Source organism: Cryptotermes secundus, unplaced genomic scaffold, assembly GCF_002891405.2.
Source record: "Cryptotermes secundus unplaced genomic scaffold, Csec_1.0 scaffold673, whole genome shotgun sequence".
Classification (NCBI taxonomy): Eukaryota; Metazoa; Arthropoda; class Insecta; order Blattodea; family Kalotermitidae; genus Cryptotermes; species Cryptotermes secundus.
The window spans coordinates 839,010-858,809 of NW_019731277.1; the positions used below are offsets into that span (position 1 = coordinate 839,010).

Genomic DNA, 19,800 nt, shown 5'->3' on the forward strand with positions numbered 1-19,800 from the left:
CCCTTGTTAAAGGGGATGAACCCACAGAATGTCTTGCTCACACATCGGTGTCCACACTTCTCAGTGCGAAACTGGCTTAAGTGATTCCGGGGTCCAAATGGGCACAACATTATATTGATGCGATCTCGGGTTCGAATCCCACTCAAGGCATGTATATTTGTCAGTAATTTTATTTCTTTCGTCAGTTTTATTATTTATTAACTTATCGTTTATGGAAAACCTGTAGGAATAAATCGGATTATACAGAGTGTCCCTGGGAAAAAAGACAATATTCTGTGAGGCCACAGTATCGGTCATTCTAAGCAAAAATGTGTACATGTACACGTGTCCTATTCCGAACGGTTTCCGAGATAGAGCTGTTTCACTGTACAGACGAGCAGCACGCCATTTCCTCACACGAGTTGCACCGAGATAGAGCTATTTCACTGTACAGACGAGCAACACGCCATGCCCTCACACGAGTTGCACCGAGATAGAGCTATTTCACTGCACTGTACACTGTACAGACGAGCAGCACGCCATGTCCTCACACCAGTTGCAGAGTTCGTTGATGTTGACAGGGGAATTTTCGTAGGTACTCTCTACCGACTTTGTCACTTGAACAATAAATACCGGCATTAGAAACAGTACGTAATATCTCTTTCTTATCAACAGTTTTGGAACTGTACAGTGAAATGGCTCTATCTCGGAAACAGTTCGGAATAGGACACATGTACATATACACATTTTTGCTTAGAATGACCGGCACTGTGACCTCCCGGAATGTTTACCTTTCTTCCTGGTACACTCTGTATAGCGTCGAAGCCTGTCGCAAGGCCCCTACCTACACACAGAACAACGCAAACACAGAATAAACACACAGACATATATGCTTCGAGTGGGATTCGAACTCACGATCCCAGCGTTTCAGCTAGCAAGACGATTCATGTCTTCAACCCCGCGGCCACAGTGGTCGGCCCCTTCCTTCCTGTTACGTACAAATATTCTCCACAACCCCTGATCTCACACACCCCCAACGTGGCACACGAACGTAAATGCAAATACCCTATCTCATATCCATATCATGAGAAATCAAGCGACATTTTACCGCGATATTACGTAATTAAAATGTCATTAACGTTTCCTTGCATATACTTGAAAATCCCATTAGCAGGCTACAAATTACAGGAGTGAAGGTAGCCATGTTGGGGGGGGGAGATGTGTGTGAATTCAAAATACGGTGTGCACGGAACTAGCGAAGATTCTGAATAGACGCATTTTGAATATTAAAAATATGATCCGTTTCCGAGAGAGACAAAGAGATGAAAGGGCACTGGAACAAAGAGCAGTCACAGAAACTGTATTTTTATGTGGTGGGGGGCGTGGGAAACACAAATTCTCGGCTTTCAACTTTCCCAGGCGTTTAAATAGACTAACCATAATATTGGCCTCGCCATAGTTAGAGCGGTTAGTACCTGGCTTCCCACCGCGGCGGCCCGGGTTCGATTCCGGGTCTGGTCAAGTGGGATTTGTGATGGACAAAGTGACGCTTGGGCGGGGTTTCTCCGAGTACTTCGGTTTCCCCTGACAATCTTCATTCCACCAATTGCTCCACAATCACCCTCAACTATCATCTGGGGCTGGTACAATAGGCCAGAAGTGGCAGCAGTACAAGGGACTTAGTCCCAACCAATAGCAATAAAAAAAAAAACATAATGTTATTCTCTATCCAAGCCGTTGCTCTACTTCGAAATTTCAACAGATTTTTTTCTGTACAAAGATTTATTTCATGTGATACACTTTGGACGAACGAACAATTTTAGGTGACATGTACAAGGGTGAAGAGCCGGGATTGCTCAGTCGGTATAGCGACTGGCTACAGGCTTGACAACCGGGGGGACGGAGTTCGAGTTCCGGTGGGGGCAAGAATTATTTCTTCTCCACGTCGACCAGACCGGCTTTGGGGTCAACCTATCCCATAGGTACTGGGGGTAATGGGACCGGGACGTGAAGCTGATAACTCACTTCCAGCTAGTGCCGAGGTCAAGAAAATGTGGATCTATACATCCACTCCCCCATACGCCTTCATGGCGTAGTGCTTAATTAGTTAAGCACAGGAACAACTTTACCTTTTTTTAACTTCACGAAATGTTTAAAAATTCATGTAATAATTTATACAAACAGGAGCAGGGACAGGTCGGGCAATACAGTGACGGGATAGCCAGGGGTGATTTCCCCGCGGGTAAATAATTAAGGGCTATGAGGTGCTGGCTTCTCACCGCGAAGCCTCTGGTTCGATTTCGGATGACTTCATGTGATATTCGTAACGGAAGAAGTTATATTGGAGCAGGTTTAGTTTCTAGTTTCTACGTTTTTCCCCTGCTAATCACCATTCCACCATTGCTTTATACTCATGTATCACCGCAGTTCTTCTGTTGCGGAAGCTAACATATTTCCTTCAGTGTATTCAGATATAAAAACCGCGGATATATGAAATCAAACGCCGCGTTTTATAAAACTCGACACAGATACAAAACCTCGGTTATTTTTATACCCGAGAGTTCTAAAATCGTGGTTGGCGAGACATTGGTGAGTAAGGGCTTTGCGTTCTCCACAATGACTTCTCTGCTAATTTGTAAACCTCATTTGTCATGACGATTTCATGCCAACTATATTTATGTTTTCCTACTGATCTCTTTCCTTCTGGCTTCCCCAATAAAATTCTGTAAGTATTCCACTTCGTCTCCTTGTGTGTTACTTTGGCCTACCCATCTCATCCTTCTTGATTTAAGTCGTGAGATTATAAAATTACCAAAATTAAATTTGTCTTAATATTGTGACGTGTTGCGGTGACGTGCCGAGAGGAGTCGAAGTGAGCAGAGTCCAAGCACGCTGGTCGCTATGGAAAGCGAGTGAACAGCTGTAACCATTACGTAACACGGGACGCCGCAGTTGCTACGTAGCCGTAAACAACTCCCAACAGCGTTGCTAGGCTATAGGCAAACACGGCGACTAGGCAACAAGGAAGCGAGGCGTTTCCAGTTTTTCAATCCAAATACCAAATTTGGCCTTAATGAGTTGGATATTTATACTTTTTTTTAAGAAAGACGCAAGGACAGAAACTACTTCTCCATTATGCGTTCCTGTTACATATTCTGTACGGAGAACGAAATGGTACTTCTTTTGTTTGAAGAAATGTATTTCATCAAAATGGACTACGATATTCTCTGCTCTTACCCCCCTCCGTTCACATGTTCAGTAAACATGTGCTTAGTCAATTGTTGAACTCAAATTCTTTGTTTGTCTGCGTCAAGAGAATGGATAAAAACAAATGAATATCTGTTATTTGAGTCGCTTTTGATATGAAGATACGACACGAGAAGAAAGCTAAAACATGTGGGGTACAAAAGGGGAAATAAATCATTCTCAAAACTGGGGGGGGGGGGAAAGGAAAAATAGAAGCTATCTTCATACGTTTTATGGCTATTAAGAACTTGTCTTTCCACTCAACTTTAAAAATAAAAAAGGGAGGGGGGACTGAACCCCCTCCCCCTTCGGCCTTTCCCTTTTGGCAATCATTGAAGCGTTGAAAAGTTGGAATATTTGAACCAAGTCTTTATAAAGGAAATGGTGGATAGAAGATGTGAAACCATTACGTCAAAACGTCACTTTTTTTATCCCTTTATTTCTTCATCCTTATTCTTCCCATTCTTATGAAATGAAGAATTCTTGACTGGACGAAGGAAAACTTTGCATACGTTCTGTCTAGAGGGGCGAGCCTTCAGCCGAGTGGATTCTACACCTCCTGCCATTTTGAGTAATTTTATGATTTTGGACAATACAATAAACTCTCGCTAATACGGACTCAGCTGGGTTAATCGATAATCCGTATTAGTAAAGTAAAACATAACCATTACTCATGGAGCTGAGCCCTTCTTGAGGAGCCGCCAATTCTGCAGCTCCTCAAGAACTTTCCAGCATTTTATGGAACCCGAAGGTTCATTACCGTGTTTCCAAGAGCTCTCCACTGATCCCTATCCTGAGCCAGATCAATCCAATCCATACCATCCCATCCTATTTCTCTAAGATCCATTTTAATATTGTCCACCCATCTACGCCTTGGTCTTCCCAGTGGTCTCTTTCCTTCTGGCTTTCCCACCAATATCCTATACGCATTCGTCTCCCGTCTCCCCCATTTGTGCTACATGACCTGCCCACCTCATCCTCCTTGTACATGTACACGTGCTAACGTAACCTTAAAAGAAGAAAAATTTAGAACACAAGTAAATGGATAATTTAATGATATAATTAGTGATGATGAAAATAAATTAAGCATTTATCGCTTTAGAACATTTAAGAACCTGTGGTCATTCCTGAATTAATTAATTTTTTAATTCGCTTACTGGGGGGTGGAGTTCAGCTGGGTCCACTCGCTACGGCGGCCAATGATTGGACTATTGTAGCCGGCCCCGGGTGATTATGATGATGGAGAATTTGGTGGAATGAAGATTGGCAGGGGAAACCGAAGTACTCGGAGAAAACCCGCCCCAGCGCCACTTTGTCCACCACAAATCCCATTTTACCGGACCCGGGATCGAACCCGGGCCGTCTCGGTGGGAAGCCAGCGACTAACCGCTTGAGCTATGGCGCGGCCTCCTTCCTGTATTAGTCTGCGATCCACTACGTTTCAAGAGGAGACGGGCAATACTTGTGGAACCTCCTGTCTTCTCGTCAGCTGTCTAATAGCGTAAAAATTAGAATAAGCAAAACTATAATTTTGTCTGTGGTTCTGTATGGGCGCGAAACTTGATCTCTGACATTAAGCGAGGAACACGTCTGTGTAGTCCGTTGAAAGTCAACCGCCGTTTTGGTGTAAAATACTCCCTCCATGTTCAGGGTCGAAGCAAGAAACCAGCGTAAAGCAGTTGGCAAGCAGGGATTGTTTCTTGCATGGCTTACTCCCTCGACCGTGAAGATGGATCCGACATGTTCCTCCGAAACTTCGGCTGACTTTCAACGGACTATACGTTGTTATATCCTAGGTGATACTCCTCATGACCACCGACGTGAGAGTCTCAAATTGCCCACTTCAAAGGTTTAACTTTCACACTGTCACTGAGGGTGTTTGGGGACAGGGTGTTGAGGAGGATATTTGGACCGAAGAGAGATGAAGTGACAGGAGGTTGGAGAAAACTGCATAATGAGGAGCTTCATAAGTTGGTACTCTTCTCCAAGTATAATTAAAATGATCAGTTAACAATGGTGCTATGGCTGGACTTGTAGAATGCATGAGGGAGACGAGGAATGCATATAGGATATTGGTGGGAAAAGATAGAAGGATAGATACCTCTAGGAAGACCTAGACGTAGATGGGAGTATAATACTAAAATGGATTTTCGAGACATAAGATGCGGTAGTATGAACTTGATTTATCTGGCTCAGAATACAGATTAGTGGAGGGCTTTTGTGAACACCGTAACGAACACTGGAGTTCCGTAAAATCTTGAGAGTAATTCTTCAGTGGCTAAGTGACTGACAGCTTCTCCAGAAGGGCGCGGCTCCATGGGATTAGTTAATGTCCCACTAAATTTAATTTGTAATATAGACTTTTGCGTCTGATTTATAGAAAAAATTTCTACCATGAGTATGGCAGCAGAAATTTCCTCAGAAATCCCGCTACATGTGTACCCAGAACACACTACATCACTTACCAGACGAAAGGTATTTAGTGCCGTGAGAACGTCCTACCTCATATCGTGTTCTGTCGCATTGAACATCCAACTCAGTTCATGACAAGTGAATGAATTCCAAGTTACATTTAAATGTAAATGTAGCTGGTGCAAGGACCGAAAACTTTCACATGGAACTATATACTTGCGGGAGGTGTCGGCAGATGTGTGATCTAAATTCTAGGGTTGCTAGGCGACAGGTGTTGCTAGAACTAAGCGCAAAACAATCGCGATATGAAGCACGTGATACAAGGGGAAGAACCAAATGTTGCCACTGTAAATTGTGAATCAGAAAAACAGAAGCTACAACACCCGTCACGGACTGAGACGTAAACTGCGGTCGCTTACTGATCACGTCTGTCTGGGTTCTAGGCTTATAGCTCACAAAATATAACTCCATTGGGTTGTGTGTTCCTTGAAAAGCTACCATTCTTCTAGGGCTACATTTTGCTTCACTAATACGGATTATCGCTTAATTAGGATGACCTTCCCCCAAATTAATCCGGATTAGCGAGTGTTTACTCTAATGATAATATTTTGATTCGGATGTGCAAAATGTAATGTAGGATGATGGTAAAGTTAAAGTTGTCCTTATGCTTAAGTAATCAAGCACTACTCCATGAAGGTGTATGGAGGAGTTGAATTATAGATCCACATTTTCTTGACCTCGGCACTAGTTGGAGGTGAGTGGTCAGCTTCATGCCCTTGCCGCTTTACCCTCGGGAAAGAACCCCCCGGTACCCATTTGATAGGAGGTTTGTGGACCCCAGAGCCGGGCGGGACCACATGGAGAAAAGAAAATTTTTGACCCTACAGGGATTCGAACTCCGATCCCTCAGTCGTCCAGCCAGTAACTATTCTCTATACCGGCGTTGACGGTAAAAATTATACATGTTCATTGTATATATGCGCAACAGGATGCAAGCCTAAAAAAATGAATGTAGTGTAAAGGACACTGTTTAAGATTCACGATTTGTGCGTGATATACGTGGGAGATTACGTTAAACGTAGGCCTCAGAGCATCATTAAGGCTGGAAAGTAATACTGGAGAAAGGAGAAGGTAGCTTATATAACCAATGATGAGATTTCCCGCTGAGTTATAAGGGCATGTTACACTAGTTCACTTCATGTTGCTCTTAATTATACAAGAATTCTATAAAATTAATATCCGCCTTTACATACTGCATATACGGTTCCCTCCGAAAAACTCTTTGGAGCCCTTTGGCTCCGCAAAGCCTCATTATCTTCAACGATAGCTGTGAAAATTCTAAACAGAAATTCCTAATGCATAAAAAAGATAAAGCTATCCATGTAACAGGCCGTGGAGGCCCATATGGTTGTGAGACGTCGAGGCTCCCACATTTTCTAGACAATCGGCTCACAGATGGCGATGAGGTTGTCAGCCTTACACGCCGGCCACCCTTTACTCCCCAGGAAGATTCCTGGTACTCATTTCTGTTATAGGCTGAGTCGACCCTAGGGCCATAGTGCGGCTGGAAGGATTAGGTCAATAAAAAAGTCCAATGATATCATCGTGGATCGAATGCGCGACCTCCCGGCTTCTAATATAGTGTCTCAATCAACCACGCTACCATGTACCTCAAGTACACTTGTATAGATAACGAAATGCTTGAGGAAACACTCCATATGCATATAATGGCACAGTTATCGTGTGCAGCGTGGGAAATCGGACAAGAGAGACAGAAGGATTCTCAGAAAGAAAGAAAGAAATATATATGCTTCAAAAGAATATAAAGGCGCATCCAGTAGCTTGACGCTAGAGCGTCGTCATCCGTATTACTTCTAATGGGCAACACGCAGAGATGGGGTTTTCCTGTAGGAGTGACACATGTCGCAAACTTTAAGAATCTTCATTCAAAATACTCATATTTTACGTAATTTTGCAGGGCTGAAGGCAGAGACAGTAAAATTCTCCGAAACGTCGGTGAATATCTATCAGACAGCATGGCTTCATATTCCAAAAAGAAAGTATGTCTAATCTTCAACGTCACGGAGTAAAAACCTCAACTCCGTGGTCTTAGTTCTCAAGAAAACTATACCGACCGAGCGACCGCCGCTTGTCGGCGAACTTAGTGTCAAATTTAGCGGATAGGCGGTGTCACGTTGTCAGTGCAACTGTTCCCCACGGAACCGGAGCCGCTATTTCCTTGAAATTGCTCCTCAGTTATCCTCACGAGGCTGAGTGGACCCCGTATCAGACCCAACACTTCTCAGATAATCAAGTCAGTAAAAACATCAAACTTCTCATAAATACAATTGTGGTTTCAAAGAATTTAAACCAAACAAATGATCTCTGGTTAAATATCAGGCGTGATTCTAATGTCGTGTGCATTATCCTACTTTCCTCATTTTGAAAAAATAAAAAGAGACTTATGAGATCACCTTGTTGTCTGTATGTCTCTGTGTCCCCACTATCAACACTAAAGGCGGAAGAGACTGCCGTTGTTAGGCAACAGTTCGGTAAAAACGTTCCTGCGGCAAATAATACACAAGGAACAACAGAACTGTTGGAGGCGATATTTTTAATGTAGTCCGTGTCGCATACTCGTAAGTTATTCAATATCTAGCGAGAGGAAAGTAGGCGATTAATTCTTCCCAGAACTTCTTCTTTATCCAATTTTCCTTCAATCACTCACGGAGCTGAGCCCTTCTTGAAAAGCCGGCAATTGTGCAGCTACTCAAGACCTTCCCAGAATTTTCTGGAACCTGAAGGTTCATTACCGTGTTCACAAGAGTCCTCCAGCGGTCCCTATCCTGAGCCAGATCAATCCAATCCATTCCATCTCACCCTATCTCTCTAAGATCCATTTTAATATTGTCCGCACACCTACCCGTTTGTCTTCCCAGCGGTAATGCATATAGGATATTGGTTGATAAGCCTATTTTCTTTATCTTTAAAATATGAAAGTAGTTTTATGAAACAACATTGTTGTCTGTACGTACCCCTTCTCAATATTGGAGCCAGAAGAGACGGCCATTGCCAAGCAACGGCTAGATAAACATGTTCCCAAGGCAATTAATACACATGCAGCAATAGAACTGTTGAACGTGGCGATTTCCGTGCCGTCCAAATCGTATCACGATTTCTTTATTCATATCAAGACTAAAGAAACAGTTGAAGGATGCGTTCTTTTCTTATAGTTTCGAGATATCGATCTCTTCCTCTGCGAGAGTTCATTTATATGCAAATGAAGTTGGACGTTTCCGTCAAGATTCTGACACTGAAAGATGATAACGATGATTGAAAAGATCTCAGGGAAGTAATGGATAAGAAATGGGGGGGGGTTTGAAAGGGCGCAATTACCATACGTCTTACATACAAAAGCCACTTTCAAGAGGAAACGAACCACATGCATTAGTGGACAGAAATTCAAGAATAAGACGTGATTTTCTGTGACTTACATTACGAAGCTGTCATTATGTGGCGTCCATCTACTTCAAGTCACGAAACGGAAGTCCCATGGGAGTATATCCGAATTTCCCACTGACCTGTGAATATAAAAGAATACATTGTATTACTGTAATCAAACAGCGAATCTTCTTCGTTGTGCAACTTTTTTTGCACCCAGTATATATCACAAGGATGGGGGCACGTCGCAGCGTAGTTGGTTGAGGCACTACGCTACAAGCCGGAATGTCGCGGGTTCAAGTCCCGATGAGGTCATTGGATCCATGAGGGGCCATAGAGAGGTGTTAGATACACCTGAAACTTGGGATAAAACATTGGAAATTGGTTAGATACATGTGTAGTTCAATATAAGCCATAGAGAGGCGTTAGATTCGATAAGGCCTACCCACAAATTGGATTCAGAAGGACGTCAGCAGGAATAGGAGTGATCTAATCCAAAAAAAATTCTTCCATACAGATGACAATGACGGCGCAGGAGCGGATCTCTTCCTAGAGCTATGTGGGCAGAAGTGTGGGGGTTCGTTAATGACAAGATGTCAGGTGAGTAAATATAGGACGCTGCCAGTGACTAGACTGCATAGCGCCGAATAGCAGCACGTGGTATCAATTTTGAATTTAAAGGATTTTAAAGGAAGCGGTCGTTGGCCTGATTGTGGTACTATCCCAGCATTTTTTCTTGAGAGAATTAATAAAATGACGAAAATAAATCTGTCAGGATTGTCTCGGCTAAGATTCAAACCATGCCCCTCATGAATAAAAGACAGAAATATCGTCGCTACGCCAGCAGGTTGTGATATTATTGTTGTGAATGTTCATGTCCTAGCTTAGGATAAAGATAATGATATAAAATATTCGGTTTAATAAGTCAGTTGCTACAAAAAGCATCGCGATTTATGAGGCTTACTGGTTGAGTGAGATATGTCACTTTTGAGTTTCGTGGCGCGTAATAGCAACAGAGAGCAGCACCGCTCTTGGCTGAAGGTATACAGGCGCGAGGCTCGGCTGTTGTCAGCCAGTGTCCCGCGGAACTTCAGTCAGAGTGGTGCTTACGTACAGGTCAGAAGTCCTAACGTGTGTGTGCGGGGAAATTTCACGTCTTTTCTTTCGTGTGGATTGTTTCATACATGGTAAAGTAAACTAAAAGCGATAACAATATAGTAGTACCTTCTTATTTTACAACCATAAGATTAATATATGTGTTTTGATATAAAAATTGTGGAATGCTTTCAGTATCTGATGCATGAACTCAGAATTTGGGAAGTGGATTAGGTTTATATTTATTTGAATATTGATTTTCATTAATACGAATTAAATTATTAATATTAGAGAGATAAACTTATATTAAATTTAAGTAATGATCCTTTATGTGCTACTTACGAAGATATATTTCGTAAAAGACAGGTATTAACAGACTGAATTTATTTCGTATTTTTTAAAGATTAGTTAAACAAATCTCCCCTTGTGTTAAAACATTTAAAACTAACGATTTTTAGCATGTTCACCATGGGAACTTTCAAATAACCAAGCCCCTTTGCTAGGAACGGAAACAGGAAGAGTTAGACGAGTAAAGAACATGTTCTGAGGGGTGCATAAGTCGGGAAATGTGCACTGGTAGGAAAAGGGACGGTGTGAGGTAAGGAAAATGAGTCTGTATTGTGATGTACAAGGCGTGTGGAAACCTCGCTGTGATTAGGTGTTACGAAGATTATGGTAGTGTACTGACAGAGCTAATATCAGAGAAGAGTGTATGATTATTAATATTTGGTATGAAACAGGACTTCAGACTAAACACAGAATAATAATTACAGTAAGAATTGAGGTTCTCACGACAGTGTATATTAAGACTGTCTCAATGTACGCGACATCGCGTAATAATCCTAGCCTATACGGCGTAACATGGCAGAAATCTGTTTCTACTAATTACAATAATAATAAAAAAAAAATATATGTAATTAATATTTTCTGTCTGACTTATTAGGACGTACATTTTCACATATTTTTATTCAACGTTGACATTATTTCGTATAATAGCATCTCAAATATGTTTGCCAAATTTTGCGATAATTAAACCAAAGAAACTTGACAAAAACTTGACACGTTATATTCACGGGAAACATTAAAAAAAGCATGAAAGTAAATCGATAGACATAGAGTAAAACAAAGTAAAAGTAAAGTAAAGTAAATGGAAAATCAAAATGGAAAGAAAATTTCGAGAAATGTAACACTATATTACAGCACAGAACTATAAGGCTTACTTTAGACTATAACCATCGTCTGGTATATATAAGATAAAAAAACAAAACGTTTCGGCGACTGAATCTGTCTCCGTCCTAAGGTGGATAGGGCAGAATAAACTTGCTCAGTTGGGCCCGTTAGAAAGAGCCAGTCTCAATCACTAGACAAACCCCAGTCAGTAGAGAACAGCCTATAAACACCTGATAACAGGTTCCATCAGTGAGAGGTAAGAATAAAATTACAATAAAAGACAAGCTAAAACTTTTGTGCCAAGCATGCACATATCAAAAATGTGATAAAACAGTGGTATGGATTAAGTTCCAGGAATTAAGTTAAAATTGTATTAGAGGTTTGATTATCTCCAAATGAAGAGCATACAGATTATTGGTTAATGATATCTGAGGGCAAGATACCTGTTAGAAACTCTATATGTAGATACGAGAACTGTATTAGAAGGGATCTTCAGAAAATGTTGTACAGGAATGTGAAGTGGATTGTGGTGTTTACTAATTTTGAATATGGCAATAAGTTTTAGGGTTGAGTGTAGCAGCGTGTTTCATAATCATCTGACTTCGTTACATTACATTGCAATTTATAGGACATAAATAATCTCGAATTGGCATTAATTTTCATCGATGGGGGATGATCGTTCATAACTATGAATTCATTTATTTTTTGTTTGCAGTAAACAGAAACTTGAGGCTTTATTTTCGTATAATTTTTAATGCAGTCATTTACACATTATGATGTAATTATATGCAATTAATTGGTTCTGTTCACTACAAAATAGGACTTCTACCACAAATACCACGGCCTGTTACAAGGATAGATTTACTTTACTTTTAATGACAGATCATCGGCATGCTATCATTAAGCACTTTCACGCTCCTACTGACACAACTGTACGAAAAATTTTCTGCCTATGCAGTGCGTCATCCTCTCCTGGTTCAGTGGTCTAATCGCCTGCATCTCATCTCGCTTCATTCTGAATCTAACCTAACGCAGACCACATCGAATATAAGATATATATGTAACACTTCTCCACATTTCCATATCAAACACATGATATACTGTATCTAACACCTTTCCACAAATCCATGTCGAATACAAAATGTATCTAACACATTTCTACTAGTCCAAATCGAATACAAAATGTATCTAACACCTTTCTACTAGTCCAAATCGAATACAAAATGTATCTAACACCTTTCTATTAGTCCAAATCGAATACAAATGTATCTAACACATTTTTACAAGTCCGTATCGAATAAAAGATGTATATAACATCTTTCTGCAAGCACATATCGAATACAAGATGAAGTTAACACCTTTCTACAAGTTCATATCGAATACAACACATATCTAATACATTTCCAGAAGTCCACATCGAATAGAAGATGTATCTAACACCTTTCCACAAGTCCATATCGAATAGAAGATGTATCTAACACCTTTATAAGGGTTAACGTCGTATTTCGCATGTATCTAATGAGTTCAGTTCATCAACCACACATCACCCTCGATACTGAAAAAACGTCGTTAAATAACACGAGGACAAGAAAACAGGCGTCGAAAACGATCATTATATTACGCAACGTGTTAGCAGAGATCCAATTAGCAGAACATGGCTATATAAGAGTTAACCTACAGGTACGGGAAGTAACGTCATGTTCTGTGGGCGTAAAAATGCAGATCTGCAATGGGCCCCCGTGTGAGAAATAGAGCATTGTAACGTCCCTATTGTGCAGACAGATCTGGGGAGGGTTCTTTTCTACCTGTGTCTAAACTGGGTCGAGCGTTATAAAATTGGAACGCTTGCCAAGCGTCGGGACGTAGACACACAGACACTTCTGTAACAACCATTCCGTTGCCCATCCCAAAAATTCAAATGATTAAGGGGCGTTTCGTTGCTTTTACAACCATTTCCACTCCTTATGGGACTATATTAAGCCTTAGGGTCAATACAGTTTCAGCACAAAACGTCTGTCACCACGACACACTATAGATTTTACGAGACATTCCCCCCCCCCCTGGCACTACAGCCCCAGTGGGCCTAGGCCTACGTCCATGAACTTCTCCGTTCACTTCGGTTTTTCTAGATCTTACACATTCGGTAGGACTCCTTGGGCGGGTGATCAGCTCGTCGCAAGGCCTCTATCTGTATACAAACACATAAAAACGCACACGCACAAACTAAACATCCATGCCCTGAGTGGGATTCGAACCCAACGATCCCGGTTTCCAAGCGAGCGAAGACAGTACATGCCTTAGACCGCGCAGCTACTGTGACCGGCAGTGTATAAGAATAATATATAAGAATTCAGTCCGTACCTCACAGGAAACAGATCCGAACCCACGATCCCGGTTTCCAAGCGAGCGAAGACAGTTCATGCCTTAGACCGCGCGGCTACCGTGACCTTTGCAGAAGGATATAAATGAAAGAGTTCATGACCCTTCATATTCCTGTGTCTTTGTTTCTTTTTTTTTCAAGAAACTGTCAACTTCTCACAGTGTATAATGTTGAACTGTAAGACTGTAAATTAATACTGAAGTTGAAGGAACATGAAACGAACCTATTTTACGTGTCATCTTCTTCCCTTGACGGATTATAACGTATGGCCAGTTCCCATCTTAGAATTAGCCTTAAAACTACGAATACTACAGATAGTTGGTAGGTCTCCCTAAACAGGAGATCAGTCCCTTCGCAAGGACAACACAAACACAGAAATAATGTAGAGGTATAACCGTGATTCGAACCCACAACCCCAGTCTTCGAGCGGGCGGAGACATTTCTTGCCTTAGACAGCGCAACTCTGGCGACCGTAGCCTGATTACATGTATTGCGTTATTTGCCTGGATGGACTGAGGAAAATTACGGAAAACTTCATGCAGGATAATCGATATGAAGGCCGAGATACGAAGTGGGAACCACTCCCTGATACAATAGTGTCACCACTTGAACCGACCTCTCGGGTGTCGGTTATAAAAATGAGTGAAATGAACAAATGTAGCGTGTAGACCCGTTGCTGGGTAACGGTCACAAAACAACTCCCATTGCTAGGACAGCAGATTCCTATTAAACTGTGTTATACAACGTGTTTCTGGGCAGCAGCGCAGTAAACACGTTCCTGCGGCAATGTAGTCTGTGGCGAGAAATTATAACCATTACACCTGAGGCTGCCCAATCAGATGAGAGTTAAGTTCTGCAAGGGAGAATGAGAAGAGATGGTGATATAGCTCAGTTGTGGGGTATTCACCGACCAGTAACAATGCGAGCACAGAAGCTGAAGAATCGCCATTGTTATGAGCTGTTACCCAGCAATGACTAGTGAAGACATCGCAGGCTGGAAAAGATTTAGCGTATAGTGAGTTGTAAATTGCGGAAATAAGCGATAGTGAGATAGTTGTTTGTAACCGCCTCTGTGGTCTAGTGGTCAGCGTTCCTGGCTACAGATCCCGAGGTCCCGCGTTCGATTCCCGGAGCTACCAGATTTTCTGAGATGTAGTGGGTTTGGAACGGGGTCTACTCAGCCACGTGATGATAACTGACGAGCTATTTCAAGGAAATAGCGGCTCAGCTCTAAAAAACTGAAATTAACGGCCGTGTGGATCCGTTGCGCTGACCACGCGACACACTCTATCCGTAAAAATTTGTACTAACTTCGCCGACAAGCGGCGGTCGCTCGGTCGGTATAGTTCGCTTGCGGACTACGGGTCACGGAGTATAATGTCGTTAAGGGTGACCAGTCAAATTCTGTTAATATTCATTCTTCTGAATAAATCAGGCTGTACCGTCAGATATGATGTGTTATATTAGGCAGGAAACAAATGGCGACAGACTTATCTGTTCGGGGCGGGGACGATATGAAGCGAACGCCCAGTTGAGCCATTGTTTTTATGAAGCAAAGTTCTAGCCATTTATATCTCTTGGACCATAGCCAGTTCATCGAATATGACTACGAACTTTGTCAAGAAGCGGTAATATTCAGCTGAGTGGTTTTACCGTAGTAATCAATGGCTGTTGCGGGATTGGGAACTTGGAGTTAACGCTCGTATTGAGGTGTTCGGAAGGGAAAAGGAATAAAAGATTTGTTTTGATTTTGCACTTACATGATAACTCACGATTTCTATTGAAGCTTGTAGTCTTTTAGATTGTAAAGCCGTGTAGTTCAGAGAGAGACAGACGTTTCGAGGAATATATTGTTTCCATCTTCAAAGTTTAATGGTAAGCCAAGCAAGAAACAGCCAATAAAAGTTCTGCTTGCAGCTTGTTTCTTGCTGAAAATATTTGAAGACTATTTTTGCTGAACGCCTCAAAGTATTAAATGCGAAGTTCTCCCTGTAACAGGCCGTGAAGGCCCATAGGTTTGTGAGACGTCGAGGTTCCCACATTTTCTAGACAATCGGCTCATAGATGGTGGTGAGGTTATCAGCCTTATGCTCCGACCGGCCTTTACCCCCACAGGAAGATTCCTGATACTTATTTCTGTTAGAGACTGAGCTGACCCCAGGGTCATATTGCGGCTGGAAGGATGACACCAATTGAAAAATCAAATGTCCTCATCGGGAATCGGACCCGTGACCTTCCGGCTTGTAGCATAGTGTCTCAGGCTACTGAGGATATAAGGATGTTCAAAGGATACGCTTAATTATTTGTATCAATATTTACGTACTTCCTTTATCAAAGTTTTTATTGGTCCCAGGGGGAGAAAATGCCCAGATATCCCCCCTTGCCGACCCCCTTGCGTATGACAACTACTGAGATAGAGCTCCGAATGTAAACGTAAAATAAATCGCATTTGGTAGTATCGAAAATGAAATATACAAAGCGGCAGGCCTCAAAACGATGCCTTCGTTCTATAGAGATCACGTAAATAACGCTCAAAATAACGTAACATTGGTAAAATCCTTATAAATATTAACTGAAAATGTGTCGATTTTACAAATTTGAAGCGAAGAACCTTCCCTATATCTAAACCTCGGACATGACGCGGATTCTTTGGATGAATGACCTAAGCTAAAGAAAACGAACATGAGATTTGATATATGGAACGTAAGAAATGCCTTTGGTTCTGTGTGGGTGTGAAACTTGGTCTCTGACATTAAGGGAGGAACATAGACTGAAGGTGTTTGAGAACAGGGTGTTGAATAGAATATTTGGACCGAAGAGAGAGGAAGTGATATGAGTTTGGAGAAAACTACACAGTTAGGAGCTTCATAACTTGTACTCTTCACCAAATGTAATGATAAAGTCAAAGCGGTTGAGATGGGCAGGGCATGCAGCACGAATGATATATATATATATGAGGAATGCATATAGGATTTTGGCTGAAAAAACAGGAGGAAAGAAACCACTAGGAAGACCTAGACGTAGGCGGCAGGATAATATTAAAATGGATCTTAGAGAGAATGGGATGGTATGGAGTTGATTGATTTAGCTCAAAATAGGGACCAGTGGAGGGCTCTTGTGAACATGGTGATGAACCTTCAGATTTCATAAAATGCTGGGAAGTTCTTGAGTAGCTGCACAAGTGACGGCTTCTCAAGAAGGGCTCATCTTTATGGAATTAGCTAGTTAGTTACCTTTATACACACGAAGTTAACACTTTAGAGACTCGAAGTCAAAGTCAGAGTCAAAGTTGTGTTACGATCGACGGCCAATCGGCCAGTCTATCTTGGTGTCAAGCCGCATCTAAGGCTCAAGACCAGATTTTTGCTACTATCAGACAGCAGCGGGTTTATGTGAGGCGCCCTCTCTGACGAGAAGATGGGTATGTCCTCTACAACTGCGTCTGGTCCTCGTCAGCGCCGTCATTATCGGATCTGAGTTCCGCGGGACTCACGATCACATTTTACTATCTCAGGAACTGGTTGGCCCGGTCATGCTTCCAGGCACTAAGTTCCCTGAATTTCTTTCAAATATAAGAATTCAGTCCGTACCTCACAGAAAACACACTCCGTCTCCATAACAACGCCCAACCGGTTAATGCCGTTTAGGGAAATAGCAGCTGCTTACTGTGAGAACCATATGGAACACACAAATACTCTGTGTGGACAGAATGCAGAGTTTTAGTATCTTGAAGTCCGTACCTCACAGGAAACACACACCGTCTCCATAGCAACGCCGAGCCGGTTAATGCTGTTTAGGGAAACAATCGCTGTTTACTGTGAGAACCATACGAAACCCATAAATACACTGTGTGGGCAGAAAGCGGAGTTTTGATAGGTTAAAGCAGGTGGTATTCCTCTTTGCTATGCTGAGGGGGCGCTATTATATAAAATTCAAAAACAGGTGGAATGTGGGACATAAACGCATGTAAAACTCCTCTGGTAACCCGACTGAGGTTCCTTTGTGAGACCTTACGTCACTCTCAGGACCTTGAAACGATTTCCCCCAAATCGATACTAAATTCAATTTACATAAATAAATCGTCACCGATAAGATCAAAATACCGAAAGTCAGGGTCGAATTGCCATCAGCCCTGTTCTGTATTCTTGAAGTCTCTGGTTCAATCTCGGCTGAATACCTGTTCCCCTGAATTGTTTCGCGGTTCTGCTAGCTTGCAAATGCTGGGACAGTAGCTCAAATTAAGCCATAAATCCTTTTTCTTTATTGCTAGTGGGGTGGGACTAAGCCCCTTGTACTGCGGCCACTTCTGGCCTATTGTACCAGCCACAGATGATAGGTGAGGGTGATTGTGGAGCAATTGGTGGAATGAAGATTGGCAGGGGAAACCGAAGTACTCGGAGAAAACCTGCCCCAGCGCCACTTTGTCCACCATAAATCCCACTTGACCAGACCCGGGATCGAACCCGGGCCGCCGCGGTGGGAAGCCAGCGACTAACCGCCTGAGCTATGGCGCGGCTCTAGCCATGAATACTTCCTTTTACATCATTTAGAAATCATTATTCACGGAAGAGTAGCACCTTTAATACCAAGGCTAGCGTTGAACGAGATCCCGAGCCAGTTTTATCCATACACCACCTTCACAGCCTCTGCTTCCCCTTCTATTCCTCTTCTTATTCTTACTCTGTGTGTGAATTGAGGCTGTTTCCTCTTCGTATAAGAGTTCTCATTTCATGTTTCGCAAAGTCTTCTTATGTCTCGAAGTCCTCCTGGATTATACTGCAGGTTCTGTTTTGATATTCAGTCATCAATCATTCGATCCAGTGTTTATTTTGTTTGTATCCATCTATTTTATATTACATTTACGGCATTTTACTCACAATCTATTTATCTAACATCCATCTTAATATCATCGTCTCATCTTCTATTCCGATTTACAAGTGGACATTTACCAAGATGGATTTCATCAAAATTACGTACACGTTACAATGATGTTGTCAGAAGAGAAAGAGTCTTTCCTACAACTTAAAATAGGTTATGGTAATAGTATAGTCAGAAGTTAAATACTTTGTGGTGTGTGACTATAGACGGGGTTTGGATTGGTAATTGGGTTTATTGAACTCTTACAGATCCGTGACTGCGAGTAATTATAACCGTTTCACTAATTCATACTTGTACTCTACAGTTCACTAGTCCTCACAATTAAGTCTTCTCTAGTCGTTGCTTGGTAGCGGCTTTCATCGGTGGACGTTTCCCTTCCTTTGGGTTCCCGAACAAAACCCCGTGCCTCAGCTATAGCAATTCTCGACTGACTCACCAGCGAACTCTTAACTAACTCCTCATTAACTATAGTGCTTATAACATTCCTGTACGGACACCAAAGAAAACGCCGTTCCGCTGTTGCTGTTTACTGGCCGTTGCCTAGTCGATTTCTTGCGATTGCTGGCTAGCAACGAGTCTACATGGCACAATATGAACTAAAAGTAAACTAAATCCACTTTAAGGTTGTTATTGCTGTATTAATGAGAGTGTTTTGCTATGCCACTTAATGACTGGCTTATTAATATGAAATAAAAGCCATGAACTTACTACAAAACTTGTATTAAACTCACAGTAGAAAGAAACTGATATCTGAAATTATCACGGAGGGAACCGGAAGAAGAAGTAGATACAGACGAGAAAGGACCATATATTTTACAAAGTGAGGTGGAAAAAGCTATCAAGGAAATGAGGAAGGGAAAGGCTACAGGAGATGATGATGTACCTGGAGATGTGCTCAAGTTACTGGGAGAAGGTGGTTTGAAAACACTGACAAAACTAATGAACACCATATATGAAAGTGGAGAGTGGCCCAAGGACTTTACAGAAGTTACAATGATTGCCTTAAAGAAAAAGACAAAAGCTACAAAATGCAGCGACCATCGCACAATAAGTCTTATTGCACATACAGCAAAGATACTAGCAAAGATACTTAAAAGAAGAATTGAAAGGAAAATAGAGGATGTACTTGGAGAAGATCAGTTTGGATTTAGAAGAGGAAAAGGAACCAGGGATGCAATTGGGATGATGAGAATTATAGC

General features: G+C 41.9%; 1 protein-coding gene across 1 annotated transcript in view; it reads left to right on the forward strand.

Annotated features, from left to right (window-relative positions):
* The first annotated feature begins 10,166 nt into the window (after window positions 1-10,166).
* Window positions 10,167-19,800, forward strand: part of LOC111866880 — a 333,488-nt gene continuing 323,854 nt past the window's right edge. Inside the window, exon 1 of the mRNA XM_023856222.2 lies at window positions 10,167-10,265. The gene's annotated coding sequence lies outside the window, so the exon portion shown is untranslated. The remainder of the gene's footprint in view (window positions 10,266-19,800) is intronic.